Source organism: Bos javanicus, chromosome 17, assembly GCF_032452875.1.
Source record: "Bos javanicus breed banteng chromosome 17, ARS-OSU_banteng_1.0, whole genome shotgun sequence".
In the NCBI taxonomy this organism is placed as follows: domain Eukaryota; kingdom Metazoa; phylum Chordata; class Mammalia; order Artiodactyla; family Bovidae; genus Bos; species Bos javanicus.
In genome coordinates, this window is record NC_083884.1 from 24,227,247 (window position 1) to 24,239,633 (window position 12,387).

Below are 12,387 nucleotides of genomic sequence, written 5' to 3' on the forward strand. Positions count from 1 at the left end.
AATAAGGCTTACTAAATATTGCTGAAGCAAACTCACCTCTGTTGAAACCATACCCAAAACTGTAATTGTTTTATGGAACATATTCTTGTTCATATATCTGGGTATGCATGCATACTAAGTCGTTCCATTCCGGTCTGACTCTGTGCAACCCTATGGGCTGTGTAGCCTGTCAGGCTCCTCGGTCCATGTGATTCTCCAGGCAATCAGGCAGTGGGTTGCCATGCCCTCCTCTAGGACCTACAGCTTCTACACACTCATATAACACAAGACTCCTAAACAAATACTTAATACCATCCCCCTAAATTGTGGGCATTAATCAAACAGTACATAAAGGAGGCTTCCACTTGAATAGCTATTTTTTTAATGTAGAGAATATTTATTTGATGTGTAATTAAATCACATTCAAGGCTAAATTATATACAAACGAGTCAACTTTACAAATTTCACTTAGAAAATTAAGACTGATATTTAGTGTAGTTCTGATATTAATGCCCAGATTTTCATCCCCAAGTATCTGGACAAAATTTTGTCAAGTATAATTTCATGAGCTGCTTCTTTTCTATTCCTTTAGAATGTTTCCCTTTCTCTATACCCTCTGTTCTTGATAATTTTCTGCTTTTCCTTTACAAATAAAATCAAAAGATACAAATAAGATGATAAAAATCTGCTAAACAAAAACTTTAAATTTTGAAAAATAATTCATACCTATTTTTATAAAACTGAAAAATTCATAAAAACACAATAAATAAAAAGTCTAATGGAACAACTCTCCACTATGCAGTGAGATGCATTATCAACAAGTGTTAAATGTCTTGTAAGTTTTTAAAAAGTCTCTTTGTATGTCATTTCTGTAACCTTCATTGGTCCACAAATTTCATTCAGTGCATTTGCAGAGAGTTTTTTCTTTTAGCCTTTCTCTACCTCTGGTTACTGCAGTTTTAAGAGCTAATAAGCAAATCTAGGCAATCAGTCTTAGGACATGAGGTGGTCATCCGTCCTTCAGGGACACTATAGAAAAGGCCCACTGCAATTGCTTTTGCCTCAACATTCTCAGTCTACATGCTAATTTCTGTATACCAGTCCCCTTCTCTGTTTAAATGACACTGTCAAATGAGTTCATCAACAACTTCACCTTTTGGCAATATAATAAATTGAGGCTGAGTATAGCCTGAAAAAAACTCCTGGCTACATGGAAGTCATTGATTTTGTGTTACTTCATCTATTACATTACACGTTATCAAACATCCCTGCTGGCTGTACCAGCCTATGACTCTGTCATTCAACAATTTTATATCTACTGTGTGAAAATTTATGAACTTTTGCAGTATATTTGCATATCTATGCTTTTGCTGTTGCTATCTCCAAAAGTATAATGTTGAATCAATACAGAATATGGCCTGAAAGCTCTGTTTATGCCTATGATTTGAGAGGAAGGAAAAAAAAGCATATTTTTTCTTTCTTTCATATTTATAATACTGTGCTATCTAATGACTTAGGTCATGTTTAAATAATTTAATTGGGATTGTGAAGAATATTGGGGCAAGCAAGACTTTGGTGGTACTTAGACAACATAAACTGAAAAATCACCGATGTTAAAAATTTGAGGTGTGGAAGAGGATGATATTTTTCTTACTTTTAGTGTGAAAACTCAACATTAAGAAAACGAAGATCATGGCATCTGGTCCCATCACTTCATGGGAAATGGATGGGGAAACAGTGGAAACATTGTCAGACTTTATTTTTTGGGCTCCAAAATCACTGTAGATGGTGACTGCAGCCATGAAATTAAAAGATGCTTACTCCTTGGAAGAAAAGTTATGACCAACCTAGATAGCATATTGAAAAGCAGAGACATTACTTTGCCAACAAAGGTCCGTCTAGTCAAGGCTATGGTTTCTCCAGTAGTCATGTATGGATGTGAGAGATGGACTGTGAAGAAAGCTGAGCGCAGAAGAATCGATGCTTTTGAACTGTGGTGTTGTGGTGTTGGATCTCGAACTGCAAGGAGATCCAACCAGTCCATTCTAAAGGAGAACAGCCCTGGGATTTCTTTGGAAGGAATGATGCTAAAGCTGAAACTCCAGTACTTTGGCCACCTCCTGCGAAGAGTTGACTCATTAGAAAAGACTCTGATGCTGGGAGGGATTGGGGGAGAGAGGAGAAGGGGACGACAGAGGATGAGATGGCTGGATGGCATCACTGACTCGATGGACATGAGTCTGAGTGAACTCTGGGAGTTGGTGATGGACAGGGAGGCCTGGCATGCTGAGATTCATGGGGTCGCAAAGAGTCGGACACGACTGAGCGACTGAACTGAACTGAACTGAAGCTGCAGTTTGAATGATGCCATTTTTTCTGATGACATAAATTCTACATCCTTTTTTATTATTAATTTTGGAGCATAACAAATGTCTTCAATTTGGAAAAATAGGGCAGTGAACATAGGGTTCTGGAAGTTAGTCACTCATTAGAGAGTGAACAGAAAGTATATGAAGTGAATTAAGAGAATCATGTATACTCTGTGGAACTCTATTGACTAGTTTATGTGCTAACTCCTGTATGCTTGAAGTAAATAAAATAATCTGCATACTTTAAGTTGTAATGGAGAACTTAAATCTGTTAGGTAATTAGAATAGTGAAACAGGGTCCCAGATGGCAGTCAGAGAAAGTGGTGAATAGAAGAACCGTGTGGAGGGCAAACAAATAAAAGGAAAAAGCCTGTGAAAGGGACAGAAAGGAAAAAGCCCACACAAGAAAAGGCACAGAGTGGAGTAAAAATCTCTGGCAAAAAGACACACTCAGGAACACTCCTTTCCTGGAAAGACCTTGAACATACACCCTATTTATCCAATTATTTGAATTTTGATTTTAACCATTCACATTAATTCACGCAATACTTCTATAATAAAAGTTATCATATAATTGGTATAAATGTTGCCTATAAATTTATATTTTGCTCTGAATTGCTAATAATTTTTCTATCTTTTCTCTAGTTTGTATAATTTCAAGGAACAATATATTTTTTAGGTTTAGGTTATCTTAAAATATTAACATTATATCACAGCAGTAAGAACAGTGGGATTTTGAGTTAGAAAACCCTGAATTTAAATTACAATCTCTCAGATTCTAGTTTTTTAATCTTAGGATCATTACATAACCTCTGCTGCTACCTCTGCTAAGTTGCTTCAGTCGTGTCCAACGCTTAGCGACCCCATGGACGGCAGCCCACCAGGCTCCTCCGTCCATGGGATTTTCCAGGCAAGAGTACTGGAGTGGGGTGCCATTGCCTTCCACGTACATAACTTCTATATCTTATTTATTCAATACTGTGAGATTAAATAGAAACTTGTATGTAGAGCCCTTGGTTCACTTACAGGAAATGCTCAGATCATGGTGGGGTTGATTAGATCAATGATGAAGATGAGGATGCAAACACCTCATAGTCCAGATATTCAGAATCAAACTCACATTCTTGTCTCCACAACCCATTCCTCATGGTAACTTCGGTATATCCTTTACTCATTTAATATCCATGGGACATTTATTTAATGCTTATTTAAATTTTATCAACTGTGGAACTAAGTTTTGGTTACACAATGCAATTATGGACTGTAAACAAAAGTGCAAGAAAGTGCAGTAAGGGAACTAGATATTATTAAAGCAAACATAGACTTAAATAAATAGTTGTAAATTAGAGTAAATCCTAAGAAAAAAACAAAATAAATTATCTTAACATAAGAAATTTTCATTGGATGAGGAGGGAAGAAATCTTTGAAAAAAGCAACATGCAAGAAAACACATGAAGTTTTGAGAAAGGGGTTCTGAGGAGAGAAGGTGGTGTTTGGAGTTTTTCCAGAGAGGCCAGTATGTTAGAGATCCTGGAGAGGGAAAGATATGATTCAATCAAGCCCATGCTAATATCCCTGACCTCACAAGTGTAATTGAAATAAGGTAAGAGAAACAGAGGCCAGAGAGTACAGAGGTTCATTTTGTTTCAAGCCAGGCATTATTATTATACTACTGAAGTTGAAAAAACTAAACAAAAAAACTAAACAACCAGAAATCCTAACTGCCATGTGAAGAACTGATTATCCATTCTAAGGACCAAAAAGATTATTAATTCTGTGGCTGCCTTTCCATTGCACTAGTATTGCACCCTTAGGCTCAATTCTTCAGTTTGGTCTGCAAGATTATGTTCTTAAAGAGTACTTGCCTTTAACATCACCACTCCTTCCTTCTCCTAATCAAAGTTATCCTATACATGGTTACCAAAATGATTCTTTTAAAGCAACTCAGATCTTTATTACCCAGTTCAGAATAAGCCCCTGGAAGCTCTTTGGACTCCTCATTATGATAACTATAATCTGTTCACTATCTCTCAAGCAGTCTTCCCACCACTCCCTTTATCAAATGCTTCACTCACTTTGGGCAATTTGTTAATCCGTGCATCTACACAACACTGGTGGGAAACCCTGCTTTTATTTTTTGTTTTGCTTTGTTCCCAGCTGCTCAAGCCCAAATGTGATCTGCTCTTTAAACTATAACTTAATTTGTTTGTCCTGAAGCAATGAATTTCTCTTTTTTATTTTCCCCTAGTACTTACCTTTCTCATAACAAATCTAAAGGTGTTACATTAACTTCATTGAATCTTTGTTCAATTTAGTATGGCACATTCATCTTTGGATCTTCAATGTCTAATGCTATTCCTTGAACCTATTTGTTTATTAACATCTGTTTAGTATGAAAATTTATTTTATTACAGCAATAAATAGATTAATTCTGTGCATTTTCAGCTATACAATAGATTTTGTGAGATTACGTATTAAAAAAGTATTTCTACTTCCATTTGGGGGATGTAGGTTCCTAGAAAGACAAAAATAAATGTGTCTCAAGATAAAATATTTCCAATTCTAATTATATAATACTATATATGAAGTGTTAAAATGGTTTTAAATGTATAAAATCTAATACTTTAATAAGTAGAATTATAGTATTGATATTTGTCTTAAGCAATATGTTTTAAATATATGTTGATTTTTTCTACATTGTTTTAAAAATAAGTGCAAAATATCAGTTAGCTTTTTTTCAGCTGACTATTTTATTCTTTACTTTCTCTGAGTGTCAGAATGTCTATCAGCTTGCTCGTTATAATTCACTACATGACTAACTTGCCTTATCTAATACACAGTCTGCATACGGTGATGATATTTGTGGGAAATGCATTGAAAGAAATTCTGAATTGCCCTCCCACCCTTATGCCACAGAGCCCTTTAAATAACATGATAGCCAGAGCTGAAGAACAATACACCAGATGCTCACCCTCAGAAATCAACAAAGAAAAAAATATTTAAAAATATGCTCAGTAATAAAATCTCCATTTATGTTCAAATGATCATTATGAAAATTAATAGTAACCCTATTATAGGAAAATGGTGCAAACAGAGTAACAACAGACAATTTCTCATTTTAGATGGAAACCATGCATTGTGCAATCTCAGGACTTAGGTTAGAAATGTGATAGCTGGCAATGTAGTATAAATGCCACAGGCAGAGAGAACAGGAATAAAAATCTGGAAAACTTGTATCTCAAAATATGATACTTAATACCAATTTAGATGTTGAAAGAAAGTACAAAATGGAAATACTGTGACCCAAAGCATGAATTTTTAAGCAGAAATATGGAATAAATTATGCTAGGTAAGCAATATGTATTAGATTATCACTTTAGTCATTGTTGCATTATCAGCTCAGTCACTCAAAAACTTTTGTGGATTTTTAAATTCTGGGCACCATGCTAGGTGTCACTATACCAAATGTAGAGGAAGCTATCTTTGTCTCTTTCAGTCCCATAGTTTATTGTGAAAATTATGAAATATAAATTTAATCAAATAAATATAATGAAACAGGGAACAAGATAAAAATATTGAATATCTTCACCTCGAGATTAGGAAGACAGTCTTTGGAACGCTTCAAGAAATATTAGACATTTGACTTGATTCTTGAATGATAGATATGAGCTCACCAATTAGTAAAAGATGTGGGCATTTCGGATAAAACACACTGCAAATTCTTGAAGTCATCAAAGGGTTTAAATGAAAAATAAGTGTTAATAGTTTATCATGAAAAATAGAAGAATATATTATTAAGATCCCCATATTGGGAACAAGTTTCTCCTTTAGTGAAAAAACTACACATGTCCATGCATACACACATACCCATGTGCATACACAGGCTATTCTATTATTTGGGCATATATGCATGCATACATGTGCCAGAACTTACAGTCATTACAAAATCACCTACTTCTGAATCCCAGTTACTTCCGAAATGAAAACTTCATGGTTCTCAATATCTTCATACGTTTCAGTGTGTCAGAAGTAAAAGGAATTTTACCATCTATTAATGTAAATCAATTAATCCTAGAATCTCTTCTAAAATAGCTCTGCCTCACAGCCACTTATCATGGACTCTTAATAGCACCAATTACCCTGGAACTTCTGCGACTGTTGGGAAAGACAGACACATTCCTGAGCAGGTCTTTGTCCCCACTCAGCTGCATAAGAGGGCCCAAGGTCCATGGCCTGGGACCTGGAACATTTTGATACCAAGAGCTAAAGAACCACACAGACTGTGCTATGCCTATCATCTTGTGTAGTGATGTCTTTCCCCATTTTAGGTTAAATGAGTGCTCTTTTCTTATTGCTTAAAGCTTATACATAATGTGCCACCTGGCCAGCCCACTGCTATATCTGTCTTTAGCAAGGTTCCTTTCATTGCAATGTGAGAGGGGTGGAAATTGCCTTGCAATGGCTACCACAAAAGACTCTCTGGCCATGAGGAAATGATGCTCACTGTTGAAGCTGATCTTGCTCTGTCTCTTTTCTTTGTAACCAAAGCATCATTTCATCCAATGATTAACTGCAAGTATTTTCCTTAATAGCTCTGATACCAATGTTTGTTGAGTCCTCTATTGGGACTGGTACATGGTATTCTGCTCAACAAACTTTACTGTTAGAAATGGTAGAAAACAGCTTATTATTTTCAGTCAAACTATCTCCAATAAAAATTCTACTTATGTACACCCACTGTTCATACCACAACAATCAATTCCATTCTCACTTTGAGCATATGAAAGTAACATAATCCTTCTTCTATATCAAAATTCTGAAAATATGCATGTGCTCACCCTAAATCTTTACATTTAATAAAAGTGAAATTGTATGTTGAAATACTTGATATAAGATCTATTTGTCCACGTATTTAATCAAATTATTTAATGTCTATTGAAAAATTTATGTTTCTGTTGTCTCTCACTAACTTCTCTTGGTTGTATGCACACATTATTAATGCTAGGCAAAGTTAGGAGGCTGCAAATTACATTTCTGAGTCTTCATTGCCAAATGACTTTCATTTGAAAGAAACACAGTATTGAATAGGAACAAACTATTTTTAGAAACAGAAAAGATGGATACCCTCAAAGCATTATGTTAAATGAAAGATGTCAAACTCAAAGATGACAGCCTGCAAAGTTCTACTTATGACATTCTCGAAAAAGCAAAACAGTAGTAATGGAAAACAGATTAGTGATTGCTAGGGTCTGGGGGGCAGAGGTATAACTGAATTTAAAAAAGAAGCATGAGGGAACTTTAGGTACAAGAAAACTGTACTCTAGGATAAACGTGGACTTTGTTAATGAGAGTGGTGGTAGAGGAAACAAATATTTTTTAATTTTATTTTATTTTTAAACTTTACATAATTGTATTAGTTTTGCCAAATATCAAAATGAATCCGCCACAGGTATACATGTGTTCCCAAGCCTGAACCCTCCTCCCTCCTCCCTCCCCATACCATCCCTCTGGGTCGTCCCAGTGCACTAGCCCCAAGCATCCAGTATCGTGCATCGAACCTGGACTGGCATCTCGTTTCATACATGATATTTTACATGTTTCAATGCCATTCTCCCAAATCTTCCCACCCTCTCCCTCTCCCATAGAGTCCATAAGACTGTTCTATACATCAGTGTCTCTTTTGCTGTCTTGTACACAGGGTTATTGTTACCATCTTTCTAAATTCCATACATATGCATTAGTATACTGTATTGGTGTTTTTCCTTCTGGCTTACTTCACTCTGTATAATAGGCTCCAGTTTCATCCACCTCATTAGAATTGATTCAAATGTTTTCTTTTTAATGGCTGAGTAATACTCCATTGTGTATATGTACCACTTCTTTCTTATCCATTCATCTGCTGATGGACATCTAGGTTGCTTCCCTGTCCTGGCTATTATAAACAGTGCTGCAATGAACATTGGGGGTACATGTGTCTCTTTCCCTTCTGGTTTCCTCAGTGTGTATGCCCAGCAGTGGGATTGCTGGATCATAAGGCAGTCCAATTTCCAGTATTTTAAGGAATCTCCACACTGTTCTCCATAGTGGCTGTACTAGTTTGCATTCCCACCAACAGTGTAAGAGGGTTCCCTTTTCTCCACACCCTCTCCAGCATTTATTATTTGTAGACTTTTGGATCACAGCCATTCTGACTGGTGTGAAATGGTACCTCATGGTGGTTTTGATTTGCATTTGTCTGATAATGAGTGATGTTGAGCATCCTTTCTTGTGTTTGTTAGCCCTCTGTATGTCTTCTTTGGAGAAATGTCTATTTAGATCTTTGGCCCATTTTTTGATTGGGTCATTTATTTTTCTGGAGTTGAGCTGTAGGAGTTGCTTGTATATTTTTGAGATTAGTTGTTTGTCGGTTGCTTCATTTGCTATTATTTTCTCCCATTCTGAAGGCTGTCTTTTCACCTTGCTAATAGTTTCCTTTGATGTGCAGAAGCTTTTAAGGTTAATTAGGTCCCATTTGTTTATTTTTTCTTTTATTTCCAATATTCTGGGAGGTGGGTCATAGAGGATCCTGCTGTGATGTATGTCAGAGAGTGTTTTGCCTATGTTCTCCTCTAGGAGTTTTATAGTTTCTGGTCTTACATTTAGATCTTTAATCCATTTTGAGTTTATTTTTGTGTATGGTGTTAGAAAGTGTTCTAGTTTCATTCTTTTACAAGCGGTTGACCAGATTTCCCAGCACCACTTGTTAAAGAGATTGTCTTTAATCCATTGTATATTCTTGCCTCCTTTGTCAAAGATAAGGTGTCCATATGTGCATGGATTTATCTCTGGGCTTTCTACTTTGTTCCATTGATCTGTATTTCTGTCTTTGTGCCAGTACCATACTGTCTTGATAACTGTGGCTTTGTAGTAGAGCCTGAAGTCAGGTAGGTTGATTCCTCCAGTTCCATTCTTCTTTCTCAAGATCGCTTTGGCTATTCTAGGTCTTTTGTATTTCCATACAAATTGTGAAATTATTTGTTCTAGCTCTGTGAAGAATACTGTTGGTAGCTTGATAGGGATTGCGTTGAATCTATAAATTGCTTTGGGTAGTATACTCATTTTCACTATATTGATTCTTCCAATCCATGAACATGGTATATTTCTCCATCTATTATTGTTCTCTTTGATTTCTTTCACCAGTGTTTTATAGTTTTCTATATATAGGTCTTCAGTTTCTTTGGGTATATATATTCCTGAGTATTTTATTCTTTCCCTTGCAATGGTGAATGGAATTGTTTCCTTAATTTCTCTTTCTGTTTTCTCATTTTTAGTGTATAGGAATGCAAGGGATTTCTGTGTGTTGATTTTATATCCTGCAACTTTACTATAATCATTGATTAGTTCTAGTAATTTTCTGGTGGAGTCTTTAGGGTTTTCTATGTAGAGGATCATGTCATCTGCAAGCAGTGAGAGTTTTACTTCTTCTTTTCCAATTTGGATTCCTTTTATTTCTTTTTCTGCTCTGATTGCTGTGGCCAAAACTTCCAAAACTATGTTGAATAGTAATGGTGAAAGTGGGCACCCTTGTCTTGTTCCTGACTTTAGAGGAAATGCTTTCAATTTTTCACCATTGAGGATATGTTTGCTGTGGGTTTGTCATATATAGCTTTTATTATGTTGAGTTATGTTCCTTCTATTCCTGCTTTCTGGAGAGTTTTTATCATAAATGGATGTTGAATTTTGTCAAAGGCTTTCTCTGCATCTATTGAGATAATCATATGGTTTTTGTTTTTCAATTTGTTAATGTAGTGTATAACATTGATTTGTGGATATTGAAGAATCCTTGCATCCCTGGGATAAAGCACACTTGGTCATGGTGTATGATCTTTTTAATGTGTTGTTGGATTCTGATCGCTAGAATTTTGTTAAGGACTTTTGCATCTATGTTCATCAGTGATATTGGACTGTAGTTTTCTTTTTTTGTGGGATCTTTGTCAGGTTTTGATATTAGGGTGATGGTGGCCTCATAGAATGAGTTTGGAAGTTTACCTTCCTCTGCAATTTTCTGGAAGAGTTTGAGCAGGATAGGTGTTAGCTCTTCTCTAAATTTTTGGTAGAATTCAGCTGTGAAGCCGTCTGGACCGGGGCTTTTGTTTGCTGGAAGATTTTTGATTACAGTTTCAATTTCCGTGCTTGTGATGGGTCTGTTAAGATTTTTCTATTTCTTCCTGGTCGAGTTTTGGAAAGTTGTACTTTTCTAAGAATTTGTCCATTTCTTCCACGTTGTCCATTTTATTGGCATATAATTGTTGATAGTAGTCTCTTATGATCCTTTGTATTTCTGTGTTGTCTGTTGTGATCTCTCCATTTTTGTTTCTAATTTTGTTGATTTGATTTTTCTCCCTTTGTTTTTTGATGAGTCTGGCTAATGGTTTGTCAATTTTATTTATCCTTTCAAAGAACCAGCTTTTGGTTTTGTTGATTTTTGCTATGGTCTCTTTTGTTTCTTTTGCATTTATTTCTGCTCTAATTTTTAAGGTTTCTTTCCTTCTACTAACCCTGGGGTTCTTCATTTCTTCCTTTTCTAGTTGCTTTAGGTGTAGAGTTAGGTTATTTATTTGACTTTTTAAATAAATAATAAAAAATTAAAAATCTAGAGTAGAGTTTGGAATTTCAAAAATACAATGTTAAAATAAAAGGAAGTAGAAAAATAAAGAGAGAAAACAAACAAACAAAAACAAACAATGTCACAAAAATTATAAAGAAAATACAGGTACAAAATTGATATCAAATACCAAAAAGCATAAATTAAAAATCTAGAGTAGAGTTTGGAATTTCAGATATACAATGTTATATAAAAGAAGAAGAGAAAGAAACGGAGGGAAAAAAAAAGTCACAGAAATTATAAAAAAAACTATAGGTACAAAATTGATAACATATACAAAAAAGCTAAAATTAAAAATCTGGAGTAGAAAAAATATGGAACGCTTCACGAATTTGCGTGTCATCCTTGTGCAGGGGCCATGCTAATCTTCTCTGTATCGTTCCAATTTTAGTATATGTGCTGCCGAAGCGAGCACAGAGGAAACAAATTTTAAGGATGAGTTTTCTGAATTGGTTCTGGAGTTCCTGGAATTACCTCTCTAATATGATCAGATTTAAGGAGGCTAATGAATCTATTTCCAGTAGGAAAAATAATTTCTGATTAATTATCTGAGTGCTGATAATTAATAGAGTTACTTCAACTATATGTACTGGATATTCCTAATCTACCAATCTTAAGAGGCAATACCATTTTTAGAAACTAAAAGAATATAATGACTTTGGTTGGTTGCTTCTATAGGTTGCTTCAGCAGGGACCTGAATTAAATAAATCCAGGAGAGAAGGGGGAGGAGCTGTCACACCATACAACCACTGCAGAACCCAACAGGAAGATGAGAGACTCTTTGCCTGACAAGAACTCAGCAAAATAAGACTCTCACAAATTAGCTGAAGCTGCTGCTGCTGCTAAGTCGCTTCAGTCGTATCTGACTCTGTGCAACCCCATAGATGGCAGCCCACCAGGCTCCCCCATCCCTGGGATTCTCCAGGCAAGAACCCTAGAGTGGGTTGCCATTGCCTTCTCCAATTAGCTGAAGAAAAACCACTAAACTTTGAACTCTCAATTTCTCCAATGGACTCTGTTTACTATTGTGCTCCCAACTTCCTTTTCCCCTCTATAAAAGGATTCTCCTCTCTATTTTGGGGGAAAAAAAAAATTGTACTTGGCTCACATGGTTGCAGTCCCCCAGTTGTAATTCTCTGCTGATCCTGAATAAAGCAGTTTTTGCTGTAGAAATAACTGACAGTCTATTTGTTTTAGGTAAACACTTCTAATGTTACCGAACAAAGTAGTAAAAAGAAAGGTTAAACTCAGAGTTTGAATTCCCATCTCAAATACCCCAAAATGACTTAAGAGCTTCTGGATCTGCTCTGAAGCTTATCTCCTGCACAGAGTGAAATTTCTACAAATCAAATGCAGAACCTCATCCTGTGATGGGCTGAATTATAGTCCAAGTT

General features: G+C 35.7%; 1 non-coding gene across 1 annotated transcript; it reads right to left on the reverse strand.

Moving 5' to 3' along the window:
* Positions 1–11,300: 11,300 nt before the first annotated feature.
* On the reverse strand, positions 11,301–11,407 carry LOC133229308 (U6 spliceosomal RNA). The gene has a single exon (XR_009730533.1). It is a non-coding gene; the product is annotated as a U6 spliceosomal RNA (small nuclear RNA).
* Positions 11,408–12,387: the final 980 nt, after the last annotated feature.